At 32.5% G+C, this 27,677-nt stretch overlaps 2 long non-coding RNA genes across 4 annotated transcripts in view; one reads left to right on the plus strand and one right to left on the minus strand.

The window, feature by feature from the left end:
• Positions 1-6,779: 6,779 nt before the first annotated feature.
• The window catches only part of LOC112643156 (uncharacterized), a 33,998-nt gene continuing 13,100 nt past the window's right edge, over positions 6,780-27,677 (minus strand). The window contains exons 3-4 of one of the 2 annotated variants that reach the window (XR_004812739.1): positions 17,321-17,514; positions 6,780-7,054 (exon numbers count right to left, since the gene is read on the minus strand). This is a non-coding gene — a long non-coding RNA (uncharacterized LOC112643156). Of the gene's footprint in view, positions 7,055-17,320; positions 17,515-22,975; positions 23,926-27,677 lie in introns of those variants that run through there. The other variant, XR_007409178.1, reaches the window with a different exon arrangement.
• On the plus strand, positions 13,754-27,613 carry LOC112643154 (uncharacterized). Of its 2 annotated transcripts, XR_003125668.2 has the most exons (3): positions 13,754-14,030; positions 20,819-20,899; positions 27,353-27,613. It is a non-coding gene; the product is annotated as an uncharacterized LOC112643154 (long non-coding RNA). The 2 variants fall into 2 exon arrangements; XR_007409176.1 differs by lacking the exon at positions 27,353-27,613 and having other exon boundaries at positions 20,819-21,147.

Consider the following 27,677-nt stretch of genomic DNA (forward strand, 5'->3'; position numbering starts at 1 on the left):
CCTGGATGCAAATCATAGCTATAACACATAATCCTTGGCAGAAAATGGAGGATAAGAGAAATGGACCTTGAGGAATTACTGGCCCTTTATATCTCATATATTGAACATCAAATAAATAATATACACATTACATATTTAAATATGAAGTTAACTTACTATAATAAAATGATTATATATGTAATAATTTAAAAATCATATATATATATATATATATATATATATATATATATATATACACATATATGATTTAGCCATTCATCTATCAATGGACACTTGGACTGCTTCCATATCTTGACTATTGTAAATAGAGCTGTAATAAGTATGCATATGTTTTTTGAATTAGTGTTTTGTTTTCTTTGGGCAAATATCTATTAGCAGAACTATTGGATTCTATGGTATTTCTTTTTTTTAATTTTTTTTATTTATTTATGATAGTCACACAAAGAGAGAGAGAGAGAGGCAGAGACACAGGCAGAGGGAGAAGCAGGCTCCATGCACCGGGAGCCCGATGTGGGATTCGATCCCGGGTCTCCAGGATCGCGCCCTGGGCCAAAGGCAGGCACCAAACCACTGTGCCACTCAGGGATCCCAATTCTATGGTATTTCTATTCTTATTTTGAGGAAACTCCATACTGTTTTTCAAAGTGGTTGTACCAATTTACATCCCACCCACAGTGCACACGTTTTTTTTTTTTTTCTCCACATCTTTGCTAATTCTTGTTCTTTCTTTGCAGTTATATGTAAAATTAAAAAAAAAAAAACAACAACAAATGGATAAACAAACAAATGAAAAGCAGAAACAGACCTATAAATACAGAAAACAAAATGATGGCTGCCAGAAGGGAGAAAGGTGGCAAGATGGGTAAAATGGGTGAAGGGGAGTGGCTTCCAGTTATGGAAAGAATAAATCATGGGGATCATAGGCATAAGCAAAATAGTCAATGGTATGGTAATAGTGTTGTATGGTGACAGATGGTAACTATACTTGTGGTGAGCGCAACATAACATATAGAGTTGTTGAATTATTATGAGGTAGACTTGAAACTAATGCAACATCACTTATCAACTACACTCAAATAAAAACAATAATAAAATAAAACAAAAAGTAAAGTGAAAAATATTTAAAGTAGCCTTTAAAAAAATTCAAAAGGTAAACCACAAAGGCAAAAACTTATGAATTTGAGTAAGGAAACTTTTTTTTTTAAAGATTTTATTTATTTATTCATGAGAGACACAGAGAGAGAGAGAGAGGCAGAGACACAGGCAGAGGGAGGAGCAGGCTCCATACAGGGAGCCTGAGGGTGGGACTCAATCCCCGGTCTCCAGGATCAGGCCCTGAGCTGAAGGTGGCCCTAAACTGCTGAGCCACCCGGGCTGCCCAGTAAGGAAACATTTTTAAGGTCTGCATATTAAACAAATCAAAATTCAATGAACAATTTGAAAGCAAATTAGGAAGCGACTAAAAATTTATAATACCTGGAGTTCCACTTCCAAATATAATGAAGTAATAAAAACTGGACTTCACTACCAATAGTAAAAACTAAAAACTTCAATGAAAGAAATGAAAAATGACTTTAAAACATTTAATAATCAGCCAGCAGAGGAATGAGATCCCTGAGGATAGGGAAACAAATTAGGAGAGCATTACCATTGTCCCTGTCTTCACTCTGCAGGTAATCTTCAGAGAGAGGATCCACAGAGCACTTGGTCTTACCAATGTAAAGAGATGGAAATCAGAATATGAAGAAGCTGAGATGCCTGGAAGTGGTGGAGCAGAGTTATGAAAAGAAGGATGATACAATATACAGAAAAAGAGCTCCATAGGGGAGGAGGGCGGGGGGTGGGGGTGAATGGGTGACGGGCACTGAGGGGGGCACTTGACGGGATGAGCACTGGGTGTTATTCTGTATGTTGGTAAATTGAACACCAATAAAAAATAAATTTGTTATAAAAAAAAGTCAAATGGAAAAGTAAAAAAAAAAAAAAAAAAAGAAAGAGCTCCAGACATCTGTTTAGGTATTCCCTTGAGTGTTAGCTGATTATTAAACTGTATATGCATAGAATGAAACTCCACAAATCCAGGCAAAAACCCCAAATTGGGTGATGGGGAGCAGGGATAAAGTTAATAATTTTCAGAGTTCAAATAAGGAGACACATTTGGGCTATAATCAGCCAGGCAATAGTGCTCAATGATCAGCAGATATATTTAGTGAAGACCTAGAGATGAACTTAATACACGGTGAAAGTTATTCTAGAACCAAAATAGCAAAGCTTAAGAAGAGACCTACAAAGGATTAAAATAATCAAGAAGAAATGTTAATTCTTCCAAAACAAAACTCTCTCCCTTCTAAAGGAATACAAGAAAATCCATGAATATAACAATGCAATATCACAATGTTGAACATCTAATAAATATTGCATTATGCTAAGTGAAATCAGCCAGACACAGAAAGACAAATACTATATAATCCCATTTACATGAGGAATCTAAAATAGTAACTCAGAAGTAGAGATTTGAACAGTGGTTGACAGGGGCTGGGGGAGGTAGAAATGAAGAGCATTAGTTGAGAGTACATTTCAGTTATGCAAGATGAGTAAGTTCTAGAGATCTGTCGTACAATAGAGCGCCTATGTTTACTAATACTGTTTTGTATACTTAAAATTTTGCTAAGAGTGTAGATATTATTTAAGTATTCTCATCAAAATAATAATAATAAATAGGGAGAGAGGAAACTTTTGGAGATCATGGATGTGTTTTTGGCATAGATTGTGCTGATGGTGTTTTAAGTGTATACTTATCTCCATATTCATCGAGTATGTTAAATATGTACAGCTTTTTTGTATGCTTAATAATACCACAATAAAGTGGTTAAAAATAGAAATATAGAAATGTAAAGGAAAACATGGTCAGAATGTGAAAAAATGGACATTATTAAATGATCAAATTGAACCTCTATAAGTGAAATATGATTTAAAAGAAAAAAATATGTTAGATGGAAAATACTACCATATGAGACAATGGAGAAATTAAGACTAAAGTAAATAACACAGTGGAATCTATTGAAAATGATGGATACACAGAAAAAAAAAACTGAAAACTATTTAACTCAGCCTCATTGACTGCTGAGACACACCACGTAGCATGAGATATAGGTAATTCGAGTCCCAAAAGGACATAGTGGAAGAGTAAACATTTGGAAAAATAATGGCTAAAACTTTTCTAAATTGGACAAAAACTATGAAGCCATACATTGAAGAAGCTCAATGACCTCCAGCCTTAATAATAACCATAACCCGAATCATAAAACATCATCAAAACTTAAATGTAAAAATGTAAAAATCTCCAAAGCATATCATCATCAGATTATTGACCATCAGGGACACCTGGCTGGCTCAGCAGCTGAGTGTCTGCCTTCAGCCCAGGGCGTGATCCCGGAGTCCCGGGATTGAGTTCCACATTGGGCTCCCTGCTCGGAGCCTGCTTCGCCCTCTGCCTGTGTCTCTGCTTCTCTCTCTGTGTCTCTCATGAATAAATAAATAAATACATAAAATCTTAAAAAAAGATTATTGACCAACATTGAAAAAGATAATCTAAGAGTAGCCAGAATAAGCATTTGACAAAACTCAACATCACATATGGTTAACAACCTGAATACTTCAGGTTCCAGATAGTGCAGTAAAGATAGATAAGTAAAGAGCATCCACATTGGAAAGCAGTAACACTCTAAATGCTGATGAAATGATTATGCATGTAGAAAATCCTAAGTGAACAAACCAAAATAAAACTGACTAGAGCTAATCATGGAGTCGAGCAGGTCACAGGACACTTGATCCATTTAAAAAATATCTAGTTCTCTACATAAGCAATAAATAACAATTACAATCTGAAAATATTTAAAAAAATCAGTTTAATAGTGTAATATTAAAATAATCTACACATTTAAACTATAAAATACTAATGATACAGACTTTTAAAAGACCCAAACAAAGGGAAGCTAGGATATACTCTTGGAATGAAGAACTCAATACATTAAACTGATCATCATTTTAAGATTGATGTATGAATTCAGGGCAATGCAAACAAAAAGCTGTGTAGGCTACATTTTTTGTAGACATTGAGATGATTCAAAATGTCTACACATATTCATAGGACTTGGAATAGTCCAAATAATTTCTTAAGACAAGAATGGATGAAGGGGATTTGCATTCTGTGATCTTAAGACTTACTCTAAAGTCACAATGATGACAACTCTATGGTTCTGATGTAAGGAGAGATATCTAAATGACTGAACTACAGGGCAGTGCACACATAAACTCACATATATATGATCAATTAATATTTTTCAAAACTACACAGTAATTCAATGGAAAAAGGATAATTCTTTTCAATAAATATGATTCCAAATGTTGGTGAAAGGGTAATGCAAGTGGAATTCTTTCACATTGCTGCTGGGAATTTAAAATTATGCAACTACTTTGGAAATTAGTATGGTGTTTGTTTTCTTTTAAGTGTAAGCACAAATTTACCCTATGACCCAGCAATTCTATGTCTAGATATTAATTTCAAAGATATAGAAACCTTTAAAAAAAGATTTGTATATAATTGTTTATAGCAACAAACTGCAAAAGACTCAAAAGTCTATCAATAAGTTAATGGATAGGCAGACTGTGGTGTAATCAGCAATAAATATTAACAAACTACTGAAGATATTATGTTGAGTGAAATAAGCTACATGGGAAAGAAGATGATTCTATTTATAAGTAAGCTTAGAAAAGATAAACCTAGTGGATAATGACAGAGAATGGGTGGTACCTGGGGCCAGGAGAGTAAAAGAAATAAATTGAGGAGAGACAGGAGAAAATCTTCTGAGTTAGCCTGAGATTTCTGTTTCTATACTGCTGGTGGTTTATTTATGGCTCATTTAAATGTGTAATTTTTGTGGGTGCCTTTTAGGGTATGTGATGTTCTTCATTAAGGGTGATTTGAAAAAATATTTTAATCTACATGTATTCCTTTATTTTTGCACATATTTACCACATTTTGGAATCAAAATGCTTCTTTTGGGATATTTCCTACTCCTATTTTTACATCTTTTGGTTCTAGCAGAGTCCAAAAAAGAAATCTCCAGGCCAAAGAAAGGGCATGTAGCCACATCTATGAATATTTATTCATTCTGTCATTAATTTTTTTCTTAATTTGTCAGTTCATGACAAGGACTCTAATAAAGAGTTAGACATAGATTACTTTTCCTGCACATTTTCAGATTTGTTCTCATAAACATCACTCTTCCATTCGGGGACATAGATCATAAAATGTAAGGCTGGGTGTCATATGTCTCTTTGTCATATGCAAGTTATCCTAAATTCGGGGACCATGAAGCTAACCCAGAGAGAAAATCACCCATGTCAAATGTGGGAAATGGTTCAAGAGCTCTCAAGAGAGGTTGGATAATGAAATGGAAAGGTAAGAAGCTATTTTTTTGGCTGTGGCAAGTAATCTTATATAAATAGATAGATGATGGATGGATAGATAGATTGATAAAGTGTAGACAACCTTAGATTATTGTTAGCAAAAGGATTTGAAATAATAATAGACAAATATAAGCGTATACAATATAGAATGTAGATTAATTTTTGACTTGCAAAGTATCCCTTCCCTTTGGAGTGCTAGTTCATTGCTAAAAATATTTCATTGTATTTTGTTGCTAAAAATTGTCCTTTGAAATGCTATTTCATTGTTAAAGTTTACAGGTTTCAAGATGAACAAAAATAATTGGATGATTTTTTTTAAGTTTCTTTCCAATCAAAATATATTAAGATTCCTTGTTGAAATAGGCCTACTAATTATGGGTGTTATAGGAATGGAAAACTTTTCTTCCCTTTTAGGTTCCTTGGCTTGACTAATATTAAGTTGACATGAGACAGATTAATAGGAGAAAAACTAATTTAAGTTCATACAGATAGGAACTCCATTAAAAAAAAAAAAAAAAAAAAAAAAGGAGAGAGCGAGAGACTCAAAGAAATGACCAAAGCAGACAGCTTTTATGCTCTTATATCTTTTAGGCAATGAAACAATCAATCTGTAAAGAATTGACAAGAGAGAAGAATTTAGGCCTTAGGATGTTAAATTAGTAAGGAAGAAACAAAGTTTGTTCAGCTTTCTCAGCACTGAATTCTCTTTCTGGTGTTAAGAATGCCTTCTCCCCTCCTGGTATAAGCAAAGTACCCTTCACATGGGAGATATATTTCCTGCTTTCAGGGGGACAAGGAAGGTCAATGTCCTTCTTGCGCTGGCTTTTCAAGTAACTATAATTTAAAACAAACAATATGTCAAAATACATATTTTGAGGTGGCATATTCTGCTCCCCTTCAGTGTATGTATGTGAATATATGATGCATATATCATATATACATATATTTGTATTTATTTATAGACAGAGTTTACATACGGCACAACTAGGCAGGGCAACAAATTCTACCTGGTATCTATTTATATTTAGAAAATAATTATATAAGTTCAACATTTAAAATTAAAATCAGGTGTTACTGATGAAAAATGTCAATCAAACACTAAATTTATAACATTTCTAATTACTTAAATTATGGGGATTAGTACTTGAGTATCTATTGATTGAAACTAAAGTTGATTTTTTAAAAAATGCCAAATATATATTTTAAATTCCAATGACTTTCCTTTTTTGGTATGAAAATCAGATAAATAAAAATAATAGAATTGAAAGGACTTGACTTTCAATAAAGCACAGAATATAATCCCAAAGAGTTCAATCTAATGTTATATAAGCACATTCTTAATTACAGAGTTTCATGGAGGTGATTGACTCTCTGCTGGTTTATTTTGCTCACAGCATTCTCTCATGATGAATACGAAGGAAAATTTCTGGAGTCTCTCTGTTTTAGTAAATTAAGCCTGGTTGTCTCCCTCATCTTTCATCTGGGTGTCTCATATGCATCAAATACTGTACAAAGTGCTAAGGATATAAGATGACCAGACCACTTTGTGTCTTCAAACAGGTTGTAAATTCCTTAGATAATGCTGAAATAAAAAGATAATTTACAATTTGGTGTGAGATGTGAGAAATACTTGTATGCATGGCAGAAATAGAAAACAATGCCTGGGTCTAGAACTAGACTAGAAAACTCCTGGGAAAATGTAAAAAAAAAAATATATATATATATATATATATATATTGAGGATTTTACCATGTATCAGAGTAGGCTATACACAGGTATGAGTAGTTAAGAAGCAGGTAGCACAAATGCCTGCAAACCAAAAACAGAGTTGAGGAACTGCAAGTGGTTCTATTTATTGGAAGTACATTGAAAATAAAGTCAAACTAGGAGGAAATTTTGTTCAGGTTTCTTTGGTAGCAAATAAAAGAGATTGTTCACCGTCATTCTTTAACTCATCCTCCTATTCAAAGTCATTTCATGGACCCTTCCATTTTATCTATAAGCATGTTCAATTTACAAAGAATCGTTTTTTTAAAAGGTAGACTTCAAAGTCATTCTATGGCACTCCAGTGGATTTTATTTTTTTACTTGCAATATGGACATGCAGGACCTGTACTCAGCATATAACCACTTCTGGAACATATTTATTTTGAAAGTACAAAAATTTGATACAATTTGAATAATATTTGAAAATTCACTGAGGCCAGGAATTACTTATATGTCATTTATATAAGGAAATATATAAGAAGTCATTTAAACAGAACCATAAGAGTTTTATCAACAGTTTGATAATGCAAGTTATTTGGACAAAGGGATATTTGGGGACAATAACTTTTGTTTCTGATGTGTTGAAATAATAGAAAGATTTATTACTTAATTGATTTGTTTTCAAAGTATTATGGGCTAAGACACAACAGCCTAATGCAGTGCTTAATTTGCTTCTGTATGTAGACTTTCCTAAGCTCTCACCTTTAGTTGTTTTTATATAACTAAATTGAAACTAGAATCATTCAGACTATAAAAATTGGGAAAATATCAGAAGTACATCATATGCTTTGTCCAGAAACATGTAGGTGTTTCCAAATTAATTCAATTTAATTAAACAAAAAGTTTGTGCACCAAAAATAGTTTTTGTGTTAGTGATCTAGTTGTTGCAGGCAATATAAGATAAATAAGATCAATATAAGATCAATATTCCCATTTCCAACTTGCTTTTCTTACTTAAAAATAAATCATGAGCAGTCTTCCAAATATATAATGTAGATCTAGGTCATTCTTTTTAAACTGTGTCCAAATTTTGAATCATATGTTAAATACCTAGTGTGCTTGAGAACATAGACTTCAGAAATAGATTGCTTACAGTTTCAACCAATCTCCCCACTTCCTATTTATATGACCTTAGATATGCTTTTTAAATAATCTTTGCTTCAATTATTCCATCTATAAAAATGTGTAGGAAAAGGGCCTGGCCCATTGAAGGCGCCAAGTAATATGTGTTACCATAATCATCAGTACCAAGCATAAAATGTGACTCTGCTACTATAGACCTATTGATATGCTTGCAACTATATTCTTGCTTGCAAGTGTTTATAATTATTTTTTGGTTGTTCTACAAAATGCAGTGTGGCAAAACACATTCCCACCAGGAATTCATGAGAATATCCACTATTTTCCATCTTAACAAGCCCTGAAATTCCCACTGTGTTTAATTATTCCCAGTCTAGAGAATAAAAAGCAATATTTAATTTGCACATTCTTGAGAACTAGAGATGTTTGGGTTTTCATTTCACAAGCTTATTTGTCATATGGATAAATCCTTCTATGAATTGTCAGTTTTTAAAAATTCCTTAAGAAATCTTAATTATAACTCAATAAAATTATTTATAATATCTTTCTTATTAACATTTATTTTTTTCTATGAATTGAGAAAGAAGATCCATAATATGGGCACCAACTCAAGGCCCTTATATTCAATGTGAGCAAAGAGGATAGTTGAACAATCTTTTAATTGTTCAGATTTGTGTCCTTTTATTGTTTTGAGCATTTTTGTATGCTGAATATTAAAAGATACATATTTTCCATGCAATATTTTATACCTGTTTTTCATGGCTGTTAAACACTAGCCAACATGGTAAATTTCAAGATTCTTTTAGCACATGTGATTTTTGACTTAGACACTGCATGTTGATTTCTAGGTAAGAGGAAGTTTCAGAGCAAATTGTCTTTATGTAGTAGACTTGTAACATTTTTGTAACTTTGTAATATTTTTCTTTAAAATTTCTTTTCCACTTAGAGTCTAAGTATTTTGTGAATATTTGTCTAATTTTTTTAAAAGAAATATCTTTCCCAGATTATCATGAGCCTTTCATTGGGCAGATCTTTGTTCAGATCAGAGAAATTCTGCTCTATTGTTGTTGTTTAAGATTGTATTTATTTATTTGACAGAGAGAAAGAGAGCAAAAGCAAATGGAGTGGCAGGCAGAGAGAGAGGGAAAAGTAGGCTCTCTGGATTCTGGGGTCATGACCTGACCCAAAAGCAGATGCTTAACCAACTGAGTCAGCCAGGCCTCCGTCTATCATGGGTTTTGCTCTTTCTACATATCTGTCCATTTTCTTCTGGAATTCTTATTATTCACATTATATCTTCTGAGTCTTTCCTTTATATTGTTTTAGATATTTTCATTCTTTTATCTTATTTTCAATGATTTTATATATTTCTTCATCTTCCAAGCAATTGTTTTCAAAAGTAGATATTACTATTTCCAATGTTCCTTAATAAATTTTTATATTTGAAATGTTGTTTTTGCTTCTAAAATTCTTTAGTCTTTATGGTGTACTTGTGTTTATGTGTGTGCATCAATTAAATCTTTGAAGAATTTCATTATTTTGTTGATCACTCTCTTGACATGTCTATTAGTTTCACTTCAGTAAGAAGCACATATTCCAGACTGTTTAGTGCTGTCATGAACCTTTGATTCCTGATTTATTTTTATTTTTTTCTCTTTATGATATCATATACCCTTTATAGCCCAAAGTGTTAATCTCACTTGAGGTGCTAGATGAAAAAAATCATTAAATGGGATAGTACTTGTTGATTATTCCTGCTAGCCAGATTACTGCAGATGCAGAATCCTGTCCCAACTAATTTCATCTGGAACAATCTAATCTATAAATTCAGATTGTTCTCAAACATCAGAGTCAGGAGGCCTTTCTTATTATCACATACAAGTATGGTGGTACAACCCTTTCCTGAGGTAACTCAAATGTATTTTCAGGTCCTTACTTAAAAAATTTGAGCCCACATTCCATATATAAGAACAAGCCAGATCTCTTATGTCACAAACACAACCAGCTTTTCTTTTTCTTCATATCTCAGTAGAATTCACGATTTAGACATTCCCAGTTTACCTACACTGACTTTGTATATTCCAGAGACATCTTGAATGAAAGTTGATATGTTAAAGGCCTCAAAGAATTAATATCAAGATGCCATCTTTTTAGAATTGTTCCAATTTTTTTGTTTCTTTTCGCTTCTTTCTTTTTTTGTTATCCATTGAAAAGCAAAGCAAAACAAGTGGTGAGGTATAGACAGCTGGATCACATACAAAATTTTATAATCTAAATTATTTTATCAGTCTGTTAAAATTAAAAAGCTCATTTATTAGTCACACATTGTTTGAAAAAATGTGCATTGATAATGCCTTACATTGTTAAATTCATGCATTCCTATTTCAAAATATTTAAAAATTAATAAATCAATTGATCCGCCTTCACATTTAAATCCAAATACTTCATACTATAATATTATATTTTCTCAGATTCCATGTATATTCAAATTATAAATTATTTTGACTAACTAGCATGGGTGTTTTTACCAGAAAATGTCAAATTAGCTTGAATACGTATAACTAATTTTGATTTGATACGTCTGTGTATAATGCACATTTGACTGACTGGACTTGTCATGACAAAAATCTGGCATAAATGTGTGTGTGCATCTATCTATATATTTATATCTATACCTATATATGTATATGCAACTTTAATTTATTCAAAGCATTTGAAATAACAGACATCTCAAATTCACATCTACCACACTTATTTAATTATCTTGATATTTGTGTGGTATTTTGTTTTGAAATTTAATTGAATTTATTTCCATATCCAATCATTGACTTAATGGTGATATACTCTATCATTTTTGGATAAAATTAACACTCTGTGAGAAATGTACAGACTGACAGTTTAAATGTCAGTTAGAATTATGCTAATGCAAATTGAATTTTTAAAATAACCATACTGTGATGAGAAAGGCCATTTGGAATTATGTGGCATGTAGTTATTTTTAAATGAAGCTCAAAAGTGTAAATGGGATCCAGCTATAAATGTCATAAGGTATAGAATTTGCCTAAAAAGAGTCTTAAATTTTTTTCCCTAATCTTTTGGAATTTATTTCTCTAAATACCAGTTATATCATTAACATTTAAACAAATGCCTGCTCCTTAAAAACAAAGCATTTTATTTCTTAATGGTCTAACCATTATCTCTTTTTAAAATTAAGTATATGAGGAGATTTAGCTGGAAATTAGGGAACATGTGCCTGCACCTACATATATGTAATTCAAAATTCTGCTCAGAACCCAACTATCTCATTTTATTTCTCCTTATCTCAGGATATACCAATGGCCACATTAATATCATTTTTCTCAAAACGAGTTCCCTTGCTAAATCCCTACTTCTGCCATTTGCCTCTTTAAGTAAAAAATCCTGTTAGATTTTGCACTGTTTGTTCTCGCTACTTCCCTCCAGTATCCTAGTTTCATTCTCCTATGATAAATTTCATCCCCCAGTTCAGTCCAGAGGTTTACCATCTGCTGCAGGATTATTGCCATAATCTTCAGTTGGCCATATGTATCATCTAGTCTTTACATTCTTCAAACAATTTGAACAAAGTACTCCCTCTCACCCAAGACACACCTAAATTCTGATGTTGCACCTCTAGGACATAAATTTGCACTATTCCAATATCACTCACACAGTGTCAGAAAACAATCATTCTAAAATCTCCATTTGTCAACAAGAAATATTTAGAGACTTTATGCAAAGTTAAATTGCTGAACAAATATACAAGGTAAATGATCTAAGTGTGAACCCTTTTGAGATTGATTTTAGCTGTTGACTTATGCATTTTTAGACAATACTTTTTTCTGTGAAAATTTCATAGAAAACCTAGAGAAGACAGTATCTTGATTAATTAACTGATTGATTCGTCGATTGATTTTGACCACAACCAATTGACTAATAGTTTTGTTTTGTTAATATTTTTTAAACATTAAGGACTTCAGGACAGAAACCACCTTACAGTGGCTGTGACAAATAATCAGATCTGCATTACAGAAATATTGCTTAGACTCTCAGCAACTGCTCAGACACCTAATTTAATTTCCAATTTGTATGAGACTGATCAAATGGAATTAAAAAGCGCAAGAATGCAATCATCAAAAAATGGAAACATAATAAACCCCTCTTTTACCTCTCCTCCTCATCATCCTTTTATATTACAGACATATTAATCTGAAGCCACATTGATAAGGAACTATATATTGGAATTTATTTTTATTCTAACAAGAGTTGTCTAAACCCCAATACTCCTAAAAATTACTAACTTAGGAGAGCAGAGCCAATCTTTAGCCACTGTCTTTGAGACATCAAAAACCTACACTCACATGACCTGCCATATAGAGGCCTAATGTTCTTAGCACTGGTCACCTTGACAAATCACTTAGAAAAAAAACTAAAAGCTCAAAATTTTCTGTTCTTTTTCTAGATCAGGTGGAGAGACATGCATTGAATGTGTTTTGTAAACACTGTATGACTCACTGGATGTCTTTATTTACAATATTTTGTTTCTTATGTGTCTTCCTTATGTACATATTGCCCCCAAACAGAACATCTTAACAGACATTGTATTCTTTTGCATGGATCCATTTTATTGTTTTCTATTTCCTGTATGAACAGATACTGCATTCTAGGCATTATGTCATAATGATTGCTTAATACTTGACTAATACTGACCAGCATGTTCATATATTATTTATGTCTTATAAGGCAGATGTTAATACACAACAATTTGATACAAACATGTTTTAAGACTGAGGAACAAAAAAAAAAAAAAAAAAAAAAAGACTGAGGAACAGCCAGAAATAAAGTAGGTCCTTATTTTCCTTTTTTTTCCCTTTTCTATTCAGTAATATTTTAATTTTTTTTCTTTTTCTATTCACTAATAATTTAAAATCCATTATAGAATACAGGGGATAAGGAATTAAGAAAAATAAAATATTTTTCTTCCTGCTTAAAATTTATTTAGCATAAAAAATACTTCTTCAGACATTTGATAGGAGAAGTCAAACCTTTAAATCTTGCCCAGGTAGCTCAGTGGTTAAGAGTCTGTCTTTGTCTTAGGTCATCATCCTGGGGTCCCCAGATGGAGTCCCGCATGGGACTCCCTGTGGGAAACTCGCTTCTCCCTCTGCCTATGTCTCTGCCACTCTCTGTGTATCTCTCATGAATAAATAGATCTTTAAAAAAATTAAAATCTTTATTTAAAGATTAAGTCATGATTCAATAAAGAAAACAGAAACTACATCATTCATTTATAAGGAAGAGTTAATATCAAGATCTCATTACCAGTTGTTAGTCAACAACTGAAAAGCAAAAAGAAGAATATGGAATAACACATGGGGAAGTGATTCTAGAACTTCTTTGGCAAACAAAGGGAAAACTTTAGGTCACTGGAGCCTAGAAGCTTGGAGAAGAGGTTCTGTGGAGCTGAGACCAGGCCCTCTGAAGTGAGAGTGTTGCCAGTTGGTGGCCATACCCCAGAAGTGAAGAGGCAGCTGCATTTTGGGGACCCTTGTTGGGGGAGTATTAGAGTACTGGGCTTCCATCTGTAAGGGAGCTTCTGGGAATAGAGGAAAACTGGACATTAAACCTAAATGCCAGGGCAAAGAGCCATTGTTAAGTTCATGTTGGCAGGATTAAGACGACACTAGGAAAGGGTAAGACTTCCTCTTCCTCTCAGATTTCTAGAACACTTCTCTAGTTCTCCTAAACACACCTGCTCACTGACAGAAAAATGTGATGAGCAGAGTCTAAACCCCAACATCACAGGCCAAGCTAAGAAGAATCAGTTTTATGGCCTGACAGATAGTAATGCTAACTGGTACAGACAACTAATTTATTAATAGTCCAAAAATATAATATGTCCTTATTTAAAATATTTTTCTCATTTTCAACACGTGAGCAAATATATATAAATATAAATATATATATAATTATATAATTATATAATTTATTAGTGAAATATGTTAGTTAAATATGAAAAGGGCCTAAGGATGCCTGGGTGGTTCAGTGGTTGAGCGTCTGTCTTTGGCTCAAGGTGTGATCTCAGGGTCGTGGGATCATGTCCCACATCGGGCTCCCCACATGGAGCCTGCTTCTCCCTCTGCCTATGTCTCTGCCTCTCTCTCTGTGTCTCTCATGAATAAATAAATACTTTAAAAAAATGCCCTGAGTTTCTTTAAGAACTTCCTAATGAATTTTATGCACTACTAGACTACAAATGCCATGGCTCTGCCAACTAATGACTATTTAAAAGTATCATATTGAGTAGTATTTCATGATAATATATTCCTCCCTCCGTTTGATATAAGAATACAGGCGATCATATAAAATTTCCTATGGATTTATGACATTATGAAATATATTTGACTCCAGGGAAAATGTCAATGAAGAAGTATATTTAGGATGAATTCATCTTAAAGTATCTATTTGTACTAAAAATATTATTGGAATTAATCTTTCCAAAATCTGAAGTATTTATATTTTATCAATATTTTATAATTCTTTTGAGGATAAACTGTTAGAACAACATTACTATAATACCTGGCACAAGAACCTATATTTGTAAAACTTCTTTTGGAATTGCCATTGGCATAAGTGGCTCAGAATAGATTTGAGTGACATAGTTTGGGAAATTGATATCAAAAAGCGAACAGTAACTCATTCATTGAAAGCTCATCTGTCACAATACTTTTAAGAGAAAATGATTTAAAATTGGCATTTGACATTACTCAGAGAAAATACAGCAGCCTAAAGTCTGTTTTCCACAATAAGCATCTCCAACATAAGAGCACTTAATGAAGAGTCTTTTGGATTTCTTGCGAAAATGATCTTCCTATATAATATTTTTTGCAATCACGGTCTGTGCCTTGTGACAGGTAAAGCTGTCTTTTGTTCAACCAATGATAATCTATACTAAGCTCTTGTATAATCCATGTAATACACTTAGGACTGGCCTAGACACAAGGAACACTCTTATTGTGTTTATTGTTACCACACATTCCTCCATTTGCTACCTGTTCATCACAATTGAAATTGCATCCTCCGAGGGTTCTGAGTGCAAACTCACCGGTTGCTGGTTTCTGTTTTGCAAATAATTCATGTTAAAGAACACATTAGCCAGAATTATTTCCCAATAATTTAGATACCAAAAATAAATTTATAGTAATTCAGGTAACTGTCACAAATATATTAACTGATTTTAATGATATGTCATTATATTTTTCTTTTTTTAAGATTTTATTTATTTATTCATGAGAGACACAGAGAGGGGGAGAGATAAAGAGGCAGGCTCCATGCAGGGAGCCTGACGTGGGACTTGATCCTGAGTCTCCAGGATCAGGCCCTGGGCTGAAGGCGGCGCCAAACCGGTGAGCCACCAGGGCTGCCCATATTTCTCTTATTACAGCAAGTTACATACATCATTGGCTTTAATTGAACCCAAACATACACCACTTACTACCTGTTTTCTAAATTGCAATGTATAAAATGGTGATATTTGTTTAAGAACTATGTATTTTGGGATGCCTGAGTGACTCAGTGGCTGAGCATCTGCCTTTGGCTCAGGGTGTGATCCCACGGTCCTTGGATCCAGTCCAACATGGGGCTCCCTGCATGGAGCCTGCTTCTCCCTCTGCCTCTGTCTCTGCCTCTCTCTCTGTGTGTCTCTAATGAATAAATAAGTAAATATTTTTTAAAAAAATAAAAAAAAATTAAAAACCCTATGTATTTAGCACCTACTCTGATTGTTTGATTCTGGTTATGTATGCACATGTAATTGATATGCAATTTTGGTAACTTATTACCCCAGGAATCTAGTAAATGAGGAAATCTTGGTATCTTTCTGGACACTTCCACTCAATATTGAATTTCACTACTTATAGTTCTTGAGTCCAACTCAGCTAGGTTCTTTTTTTTTTTTTTTTAACTCAGCTAGGTTCTTGCCTTTAACTTACTTCTTCTGTCTCAAGCTTAAACTGATAATTCTCTGGAGTGCCTGTGTGGCTCAGTGGTTGGGTGTCTGCCTTCAGCTCAGGTCATGATCCCAGAGTCCTGGGGTCAAGCCCTAAGAGAGACCCCAGGAGCTCCCTGCTCAGTGGGAAGCCTGCTTCTCTGTTTCCATGTGCCTGCTGCTTCCCCTGCTTGTGCTGTTAAATAAATAAATAAAATCTTCTAAATACTAAATAAATAAATGAATAAATAAATAAATAAATAATAAATAAATAAATAAATCTAGTAATTCTCTTCTACTCTAAATTCTAAAAACAATAGTGACATTTAAATATAGTCAAGCAGTTGTTATTCTCATTCCCACACTAAACCAAAAGGAAACTGAGTTATATCTCACTGATAAAATTTACTTCAGGGGAGAAAAACAAGTTAATATAATAATTAAGATATATGCCATATGTCAAAGATCTGAAACCTTTTTTGTTAAGTAAATATTTTAGGATTTATAAACCCTTCATGGTCTTGGCTGCTGCTTCTGTGTCTTCTTATTCTTTTTTACAACCTTTTAAAAATGTCCTGTAATTTGGCCCTTGAGTTGTGTAGTCCATGGATCTTTGCTCATATATTATTTCTTCTTTGGCTGCTTATTATATTTTTGGAAACTAAGTTTTAAAAAAACTTTAAACCTAATAATTTGTTCTCCTTAATTTATTGAATAATAATTTAAAACTTCTGTTAACATGTATTCTGATAAATTATGAGTAATAACTTCTTTCTTGCCTCATCTTCCTGCAATTCATCCATTTTTCATTGTTAAGGAAAGTTTCCTGGGGGACATAAAATCTCTCCATATTGACTGAGAAGTCAATTTTTCTGTCTATACTACTCTATTATCCAATTTTTAACTCACATGTTTAAAGTACTTGTAAAAGCATAACTGATTGTTAGAAAGGATCTCTTTTTGAAAACACAGTAAATTTCTTATCTATAAAATTACCTTTCTTTGTCCTTAGGCAATGTAGTCATTAACTTCTCATTTTCAATCATGAGCTGTTCATAACTTTAGTTACTCATCAGGTTAAGGTGAAAGGCAGCATTTACACATTTCATCCAAGATTTCATATCTCATACATTTTAACACTTGAGAAAATTTTTTTTATCGATCACAAATTGAGAGGAGCATCTATAAATCTAATTTTTTAAGATATAAAAAGAAAACTGTTTAATTGGAGAAGACGAAGGAAAATAGAGACAAGTTTTACAAGGCATAAAGAGAAAATATGAAAAAAAACTGATAATAAAAACAGCTATAAAAACAAGATTAAAATAAAAAGATACAGAACTGTCAGATATGAGTGGTAGTATTAGTATCTTCATTATGCTCAATTATTTTAAATTTAATAGTCCTTTTAATAGGACATCAAATAGACAAGAAACTTTTATTCCAATTTTCTAGGTAAAGACAAATTCACAGATCATGTGGAAGGCAATAGGAATTAAACCCAGCTTTCTTTAGTCCAAAGTTCACAGTGTCTGTATTTACTAACTTATCTATTTTACTACAGTATATTTTCAAAACATGTCATAGTCTTCCGAATTCTGACTTGCAATTTTGTAGACTCCATCTTGACCTCCTCACTTCTTTTTTAATTGATGGCTATAGTTCATATATAAACAAAATAATGAAGAGACTTATATTATTTTCTCTGAATTAGAGATAAATGGGTGCATTTTCAAAAGAGATAGAAAGCTTTTATTTTAGTGTCATGATGAAGTTTTAAATTTTTATTTTATTTTATTTTTGAAATAAGTATTTTATAAGGGAAAACTGTCTGCCAGTTACTTTACATATTATCATTTAATTTTCACAACAGTTTCTGAAGCTTTTACTATCATTTCTACTATTTATTTAAATGAAACAACAACAGCAACAACAAATGAGTCTGGAGAGGTAAAGTGATTTGATCAGATTTATGCAATTATGATTCAAGCTCAGAACTACCTGGCTTTAAAGCTCATGTTCTTAATTTATACTATTTCAGAAAACTCAGAAGTGTGGAGCTAAAAAAAAAAATCCATGTGACTGTATCTGAGAATTCTTATTATCATTTCACATGAGGTTAATAGAATAAACAAAGATTGCCATATTAAAAAAAAAAGAGATTGCCAGTTTAACAAATAAAAATACAGATGCCTTGTTATATCCCAAGAAATGTATCTGCACTAAAAATCAATTTGTTGTTTATTTGTAATTCAAAATTAACTGTCATCCTGTATTTTATCTACCAACCCTAAGAAGAATACAACTAAATTGGCATGCTCAGAATTTGAAGACTAACCATTGTTGGATATTATCCATGTAAGAGAACTTGGTAGTAGTTTTTACATGGGCAAAACTTTTTACAGTGGTAAAAATTACTGAATCTTTCCAAATAAGGGTATTCAAAAAATGAAAAAGAAGATAAGAAAAGGAATAATGAAAGGAAAAAAGTAATGAAAGGGGAAGTAAGAAAACAGGAAAAAAGGAAGGAAAAAAGAAGGAATGAATGAAGGTTGGAAAGAAAGAAGGAAAAAATAAAAGAATAAAAAGAGACAAAAAGAACAATTAATAAGAGTATAATTGAAAATAAATATTAATAATGTATCCAGGGTTGACACATAGAAATAATACAATTTCTTAGTTCACTAATTCCTGAAAATGTCTAATTCATAAATTGAAAATTAGCCAAGATTCATATTTTCTACGATCCTTCCATATCCCTCTGCCTTGTTGCTTATTATTTCAATTAGTATCTTCTGTTGTTATATCCTGTTACCTCTGTGTTGTTATTTGGATCATATAAATTCTCCTTTTTTGGCAGGAATTTGGGATAGCTTTATATATATTTTTGTGTATGTGGATCTCAATGTGAGGTCTTAGATGATTACTTGGAGATTTTCTGGTTAAAACACAAGATATGTGGAGCAATTTTCAACATAATCACACTAAGTGATCATGTCCTCCATATCTGTGAACCTGCTAGTAATTTTTTGCCATGTTAAAATCACAACAAAAATGCATTACATGATTTATACATTGCTAAGTTAAACTGTAGAGAAAAATTTAAAGTTAATACTTTGACATTTAAACAAATATGTTTAAAGTTAATATTTCATTTCTTAGAATTTGTCAGTACTTTTCCCAATTTTTCTCTTTGAAAAAAAGCATATAAAGAAAATGTAACATTTCTTCTATAATCAAAGTATAGATTATCTTTATCTCTTTTTTTTTGGAAAAAAATGCCATAGATTCGTAAAGGAATAATAGTTCTTTTTCTTTATATTTAGATATGTAATTATCACAGAGCTGCTACTAGAAAAATTTAGAAACTCAGGGCATTGAATTCAAAAGTCCTATTATGCCATGATACAAAAAAGAACAAATTTATGTGAACATATGTTTATAATTCTATAATTTCTGTCAGCTGTGTGATCCTGGATCACTCGCTTCACACTCCTAGGTTTTGTTTCTACTTCTAAGAATGAAGTTTTTGAAATGATTAATTCTACATCTTCTTCCCATTTCAATGAATTTGGGGATTTTAAAAGTTGACATTATTAGACTCTTAACATGCTTTTTTGATTTAATGTGGTCAATCAAGATGATTTGGATTCTCACATATATTTATTCTAATTTTGAATTTACCCACTGTATCTTGGAGTAAGGCAAACTACATTTAGCAGAGAGCAAGGAGACCTTAGAGAAACTTTTTAAATTCCCTGGCTCTCAGTTTTCTTATCTTTAAGAAACTTTGGTTGTGGTAAAGTTAGACATTCCTGTTCCTTTCTTGATCCATAAATAAAATGGGCCACATATGTAGTTGTCAAGTCACCACTTTACTTTGTGATGTATAGACACTGTCATTAAATACAAGTGCACTGTGGAAGAAATCCACCATGGAGGTGATGCAGCCCACCTTAAATCTGAGGAAACGGCATTTTCAACAATGAAATCTAATAAGCTCGACGTTCATAAAATAACTGGAGGAAAGCCATGCATACGAGCAGAGTAGCAATTTAGGCATGGCAAACTATGGATGTGACACATTTGTACACTGGCCAAACAAAGAAAATCATTAGGCAGTATCATAAAACTTCCCCAACTCATAAAATGCTACTATTTTACTCCTGCAAACAGCAATTTCACCCCTTTTTTCCTATGTATTTTATGGCATGGAATTTTTTTATGATGTCACATACATTTAAATCTAGGTTTTTAAAATATTTTGTAGTATTTATCTTTTGAAAATTCTACAGTTCACAATGGAATAATCAGGGTTTCTAAGGCAAAAAAAAAAATCTCTATTATATAATGTGAATTGTTTTAGAACAAAACAATGCATTTCCCGTTCAGGATAAGGCATCATTGTGATGTTTAGAATATAATAATGAGATTAATATTTTACTGTCTACTTAATTATTCAGTAATTGTTATATTTGTCTTATTTTCTTTCAGGTATATGTTCTTCATTTGCTACTGAGAGGGCTGGTACAAGGTCTTCTCTGTAATATAGAAAATGTCCCCTAAGTGGCTTTGGTAAATATTTGTCTGCATTTAGGCACTGTGGTGTATGTGTTTTCCCTTTTCTTCATCACAATATCCTGGGATTCAATGTCAGAATAAATAAGTGTAAACAATTAGTTGTTCTACAGTAAAACTCTTGCCATCAGTGTTTGTGATTTTTTAGTCTGAGAGCAAATTTTATGCTGAGTATCAGTAAAGTTAAAAACATTCATTTGTTAAGACAATATTGTTTGTCCTTTTAATAAATTCTAAAACTTTAATATCTCTAGTATTTTTCTTCAAAATGTTTTGGTAATATGATCAGAAAGAGTCAGTGTAAATTTCATTAAACACTTTAAAGTGTTGGTCACCTCTTGAGGTTATTTTAGAAAACATTTTTTCTTCCCTATATCTTAAAAGTCTAGGTCTTTTATGGTAGCTGAAATAGAACTGAACAACCCTTGTGCTTCAACTCATCTTTTCAAGACAACTGTTTGTTACTATGGTAAATACATGTATGCCGACAATATCCCCCCTTGCCTAAGATTAGCGTATATTCTCTGTTTCTTACCTAAAAGTTATATTTCATCACCATATGAAATGATGTAGAATATACATATTCTGATGTTCTGATGAATGTACAAATTAGGAAATGTGAAGTATTTAACATCCTACGGGGTAAACCTTGTAAAATAATATTTAGGAGTTAGTGCACATATATTTTCTGTTTCTCAAAAATAATAAAATACATTCAACATGGCTCCTTAATGAGTCCCTTGCTCGAGATCCAGTTGCTACTATTGATGACAGGGTGGTCATTCTTCTTTTCCTCTTCTTTTATCTTACCATCTGTTTGCTCTTGTTTCCAGAGATCACATGCCAAGATCATGTGAATGGCTTGTTTCTAAGACTAAGGTTTTAGGGAGGAAACCAAGTTAATATAACTTTTAGAATGCAGACTCTAATCATGACATTCTGGAGCTAGACCAATCAGAGCCCAAACAGTGATTATATAACCATTGCTAATCATAAATTGGATGGGTGAAACTCCTAATGTACAGTACCTTCATAATTTTTTTAAGATTTTAATTATTCATGAGAGACACACAGAGAGAGGCAGAGAAACACAGGCAGAGGGAGAAGCAGGCTCCATCCAGGGAGCCCGATGTGGGACTCGATCCAGGGACTCCAGGATCACACCCTGGGCCAAAGGCAGATGCTCAACCGCTGAGCCACCCAGGCATCCCAGTACCTTCATAATTATCAATGTTTTCATTGGTGATAAACTGGAATGAGGTGCATATAAAAGGTGAGGTTATGTAGTAGCAGTGGTGTTAACATGGAATAAGAAAATGGTTAAGACTGGAATTTACTGAATTTTGTGAATGGCCTTGGAAATTATATATGTATGTATATGTGTATTATACATACCCATAGCTAGAGGCAGCCAGTGTTAACACTTCACGTTATCCTTCTGTTTGTGTGTATATATTCTGTTTTACTAAATTAGAAAGATAACCATTCAATAACTTCACTGTCTATTGAATGGAAAATGGTAGAATTTCAAAACTTCAAATATACTAGAACACTAGGAAAAGAGAGGACTAGAAACAAGATTCTTCAAATTATTAGAAGGATTTAAAATAATATGAAGATTAGATGTAGTGAATTATGTTAGTGCCATTTGAGATGTATTGGTTTAAAGGTTATACATAGTGTAATAATTAATGAAATATTTTGGAAAACAAAGCCTAGGAATTAAAAACATTCATGAAAGTTCTAATAGTTTTCTTTGGTTTAGTCAACATTTTAAAAATCATGCTTCTTTTATAATTTAAAAAAATCTGTCCTTTGAAAAAATTTTTGTAGCCATCTACTCTCTACAGGTTCTATTCTATATTTTGAAAGAGATTTCAAAGTAATAGGTGGTATACTTTTAACTCACTGATGCTTATACATTAGGTAGGAGATTGAACATAAGAAACGAGCATGCTGTTTTTTTTTTTCTTACAGAATTATATGTAGCATATAAATCAATCCCACTAAACTTTCATTTGTTTTTTAAAGATTTTATTTATTTATTCATAAAGACACATACAGAGAGAGAGAGAGAGAGAGAGAGAGAGAGAGAGAGGCAGAGACACAGGCAGAGGGAGAAACAGGCTCCATGCAGGGAGCCGGACGTGGGACTTGATCCCGGGTCACCAGGATCACACCCCCGGCTGCAGGCGGCGCTAAACCACTCCATCACTGGGGCTGCCCTAAACTTGCATTTGATCAATTAACTTATGAATCAAAAATAGTCTACACTTTTGGGGTATAATTTTGAGCATTTTGAACAAGTATATCAAGTAAATGATAGGTTAGCAATGAAATGAGAAAATTTTTTTTCTTTTTTTTTTAATTTTTTTTTTTAATTTATTTATGAGAGTCACACACACACACACAGAGAGAGAGAGAGAGAGAGAGAGGCAGAGACACAGGCAGAGGGAGAAGCAGGCTCCATGCACTGGGAGCCCGACTTGGGATTCGATCCCGGGTCTCCAGGATCACGCCCTGGGCCAAAGGCAGGCGCCAAACCGCTAATTTCAAATTAGCACATTCATTACCACTGTTAAAAAAACAAATCACTACAACACTTAACAGCTTAACAGCTTTAAAAAATGAACATTTTTATCTCACAGTTTTTGGTGGGTCAGGAATCCAGGAACAAATTAGCTAAATGATTCTGTTCAGGGTCTTTCATTGGGGGGCTGGCTTATCTCAACCTTCATCAGGCCTGAATAATCTTCTTCCAAACTCATACATGTGGGTATTGGCAAGTGTTGGTTCCTCATCACTCAATTATCTCCATAGGCTGGATGAATAAACTGATAACGTGGCACTTTGGCTTCTCCCAGTGACCTCTCAGGACACCAACATTAGTTCATAATATTTTTTGGCTTAAAATAAAAATCTTAGAAGTAGTGGTGGCAGAAATGACTTGTGTAGCTCATCTTTAGTGTCTTGGAGGCTGGTCCATACCGAACTTCATTGAACCTTTAACTCAGAGTCAAGATCTTTTTCAATCATATTAGCCAAAAAAGAAAAAAAAAAAAAAAAAAAAAAGGTCTCAACAAATACTCAAGATCTATCACGGCACACTTGCTCAACAGATCGATGATTTACCTTATAAACTTTCTCCTAGATGAATTTTTTATCATTAGTAATTAACTACACAATTTATTGATATGTTTTATTTAAATTTTTTATTTCTACCTTACAAACAGACCTTACATGTTTTACAAAAATTAACTCAAAATTCTTTCGTATATTTATCAAAACCCATAGAATATACAAGTTCAAAGAAAGAGTTCACATTTTTAAAAACAACTATTTTCAAAAGCAATTTGCCCCAAATATTTATTCTGAAGATATATATTGTCAACATAGGAACAATGTTCCCACAGACAAAGACAACTCCTCATGAATAAGTACATGATTAGAAAAATGTTCAAAGGTGGTTTTCTATTATACATTACATTTATTTTGAATTTAAATTTATTACATTTTATTTTATTTTATTTTATTTTATTTTATTTTATTTTATTTTATAAGTAGGCTCCATACCCCACATGGAGCCCAATGTGGAGCTTGAACTGCCACCATGAGATCAAGAACTGAAAGCCAAAATCAAGAATCAAGAGATCAACTGACTGAGCCACCCAGGCTCCCCTGTATATTACATTTCTAACATTATAGTTGCACTTACCGTAAAAATATTTTTAAAAATCTCTATTTCTACCATTTTTATTTCATTCAGTCATGAATTTTCTCTGAAGGAAATACATTCTCATTGTACCAGAGTCCTTTCACAAAAAGCATCAAAGTTTTCATTTTTTTGGTGATAGTTTACTCTGTCCTACTTATATATAATATATCACCGCTAACGATATCACCAAGATAATAGCAATGAGAATTCTTCCTTCTAAGACCATCTGGCTTGTCTAGACATGTGCTTCCCTTGGAGATGACCAAATAGTGAGAAGGAAAACAGAAACTATATCATTTTTGACCTAGGCACAGGACTGACAAGCTGTCATTTCCATCTTACTTTATTGCCCAAATTAAATCATGTAACAGCCCAAAGTCAAATGGAGGAGAAAGAAAGTGAACAGCATAGAAAATAGTTGAAGATATGAGGCTATTAATGCCATCTACCACTCAACATTAGAGACAAATTAAAGAAACTTGCTGAATAAAACAAAATGGATTTTTATCTAAGTCTTCTAAAATTAGTTATCTTAGTTCTGCTAAGTGAAAAAAAAATATCTTTAACAAAGATAGATATGGATATTAAAAGGATACAATTTTTTTTTAAGATTTTATTTTTAAGTACTCTCTATACCCAATATGGGCCTTGAACTCACAAACCCAAGATCAAGAGTAGCACTCTCTACCAACTAAGCCAGTCAGGCAGCTTGATATTATTTTAAATAAGAAAACAAAGCCATAACCTAAAAAAATTAAAAGCAGTTAAACTTTCTTGGATTAGGATGATACAATATGGCTTTCAGATAATTCTTGCACACATCCCATGTTATACATTTTTAGATTTTTAAGAGGAAAATCTGTTACTGAATAGCCAAGAAAGGTAGAAAACTCTCCTTTATGTCTGCAGGACATAAAGAATGAATAATATTTTCTAATGAGGTTGTTATGAGACCATGAAATGTAATGCTCTGGAATTCACATAAAGAAATATTTCTGTTAAAGGTTAGAAAATATATCAAAATTGCTATGAGCAAAATATAATAAAGATATATGATATTTGAATGGCTATTAAAAAATAAGCAATTTTTCACTTATATAGATTTGCATATGAAAAATAAAGTATATTTTCAAGTGGTTAATTTTTACAGGTATGTGTAACTATTAAAAATATTTTTATCAGTTAACAAATATTTTAATAAAAATATATTCAGTGTAATCATGAATTAGTTATTATAGCAAATATACACAGAAATAATTACCTTTTAGACATATAAAATAACTAACCAGCCTATTTCTTTAATAGCTGTTATCATAATTGTTAATGTTTATTTTAATATAAAAGCAACTTTTGCCAAATCATAGTTAACATTTTATTTCTGCAATAATCATGTAATTGTTTATTTTATATTAATTGTATTACTGTTTTTTCCTTTGAATTTTTTTATTACAAGAAAGCTATAAATTTTTTTTATTTTTATTTATTTATTTTTTATTTTTTTATAATTTTTTTTAAATGCAAGAGTATTTGGTGAAAAATGATGCTCTACTTGAAACTTGATGCTCTTATTTCCAAAGCAACTATTTCTGTATTATTTTGTAGATTTATGCAGATAAATTTTTACATATACATATGTATATATATAAATATTCATATACAAAAAATGATAAAATAGTTAAAAGGCAGTTCTACACCTTAATTCTTTCATGAAAAAATGTACCTAGGAAACCATTTCAAGTCAGTACACAGACATTAGCCCAGAGTCCTACTAACCATGCATTATTAGTATGTCCATTTCCCTACCTATGACTTTTTAATATTCTATAAATCTTCAAAGATGAAATGCATATAAAAATAATATCATGGTACATTTAACTCAATAATGAAGACATGGGAGAAACTGTACATTTAAATATCAGGATGTTAAGATGGTTTGTGTTGGGGAATGTGCAAGAGACTGATTCTAAAATATTCATGTCTCAGAATTTAGCAAGTTCTGTGATCAGAGATGTTCAGAAACTTCATGTAATGAGACTGAAGCAGAATTCTGTTATGAGTCTGTAAACCTATTAAATCAATCCAGTGTTCCTGACATTTATATAGTTTGTACAACCAACACTTTTATGCTTAGAAGATTTCTCATTTCTCTTAATCATCAGGATTTGAGGGTATGAAACAACCTCCTCCTTGAGATGGATGTTAAATTGTAGGGGGGAAAAACACCTAATTGCTGAAGACCTAAGAAATCAAGCTATTTATCATCAGTAATAACTGGTAGACACTCTTCACAGGGAAGAGCATAGCCTGATGATTTATTAACTTCCTAGCTAGTCATTTTTTATTATCCTTTTATTATGTTTTAAGCTACCCTTGTTGGCCAGTAGGTTTAGGTATGAGATGCTGATGCCTAAAATCCATGTAAGTGTATGACATCGGTTCACATAATTCTGTCGAAAGTGCATGGTTTTTGTTGTTGTGCTCCCGTGGTGTGATGGACAGCTTGTAATGACAATGACAATCTCACAATGACCCCTGCCTACTCTTAATCCACAGACTTCTGTGATGTAACTTCTTGACTGTGGGCTGGATTTGGTGACTTGCCTCTCATCAAGAGAATATGGCAAAAGTAACAAAGTGTCACTTTTGAAATTAGATTTTAAAACACTCTGGCTTTCCTTTTGCTTAACCCCCTCTATCTCCCTAACCTCTCTCCTTTTCTCTGTCTCTGGGGGAAGCAAGCTGCCATGTTACTGCAGAAGCAATGATGTGGAGACAAGCTGGGCAAAGAAGTGATATCTTCATCAAACAGCAAGAAATGACCCGAGGCCCTCAACAGCCACTTCAGTGAAATTAAAAATGGAGCCTTCTTTAGTGGAGTTTTGGAATGACCTTGGCCCAGCTGACCCTTAGGGTACAGCCTTGTGGGTGGTCCTTGCCTGAACTCCTGACCCACAGAAGCTATGAGATAATAAATGTATCTTATTTTGAGCCACTAACATGTAAAGTAATTTTTATACAGCTATTGATAACTAACAGCTATAGATAACTAACATACATGAT

Source organism: Canis lupus, chromosome 38 (genome assembly GCF_003254725.2).
Source record: "Canis lupus dingo isolate Sandy chromosome 38, ASM325472v2, whole genome shotgun sequence".
Taxonomy (NCBI): domain Eukaryota; kingdom Metazoa; phylum Chordata; class Mammalia; order Carnivora; family Canidae; genus Canis; species Canis lupus.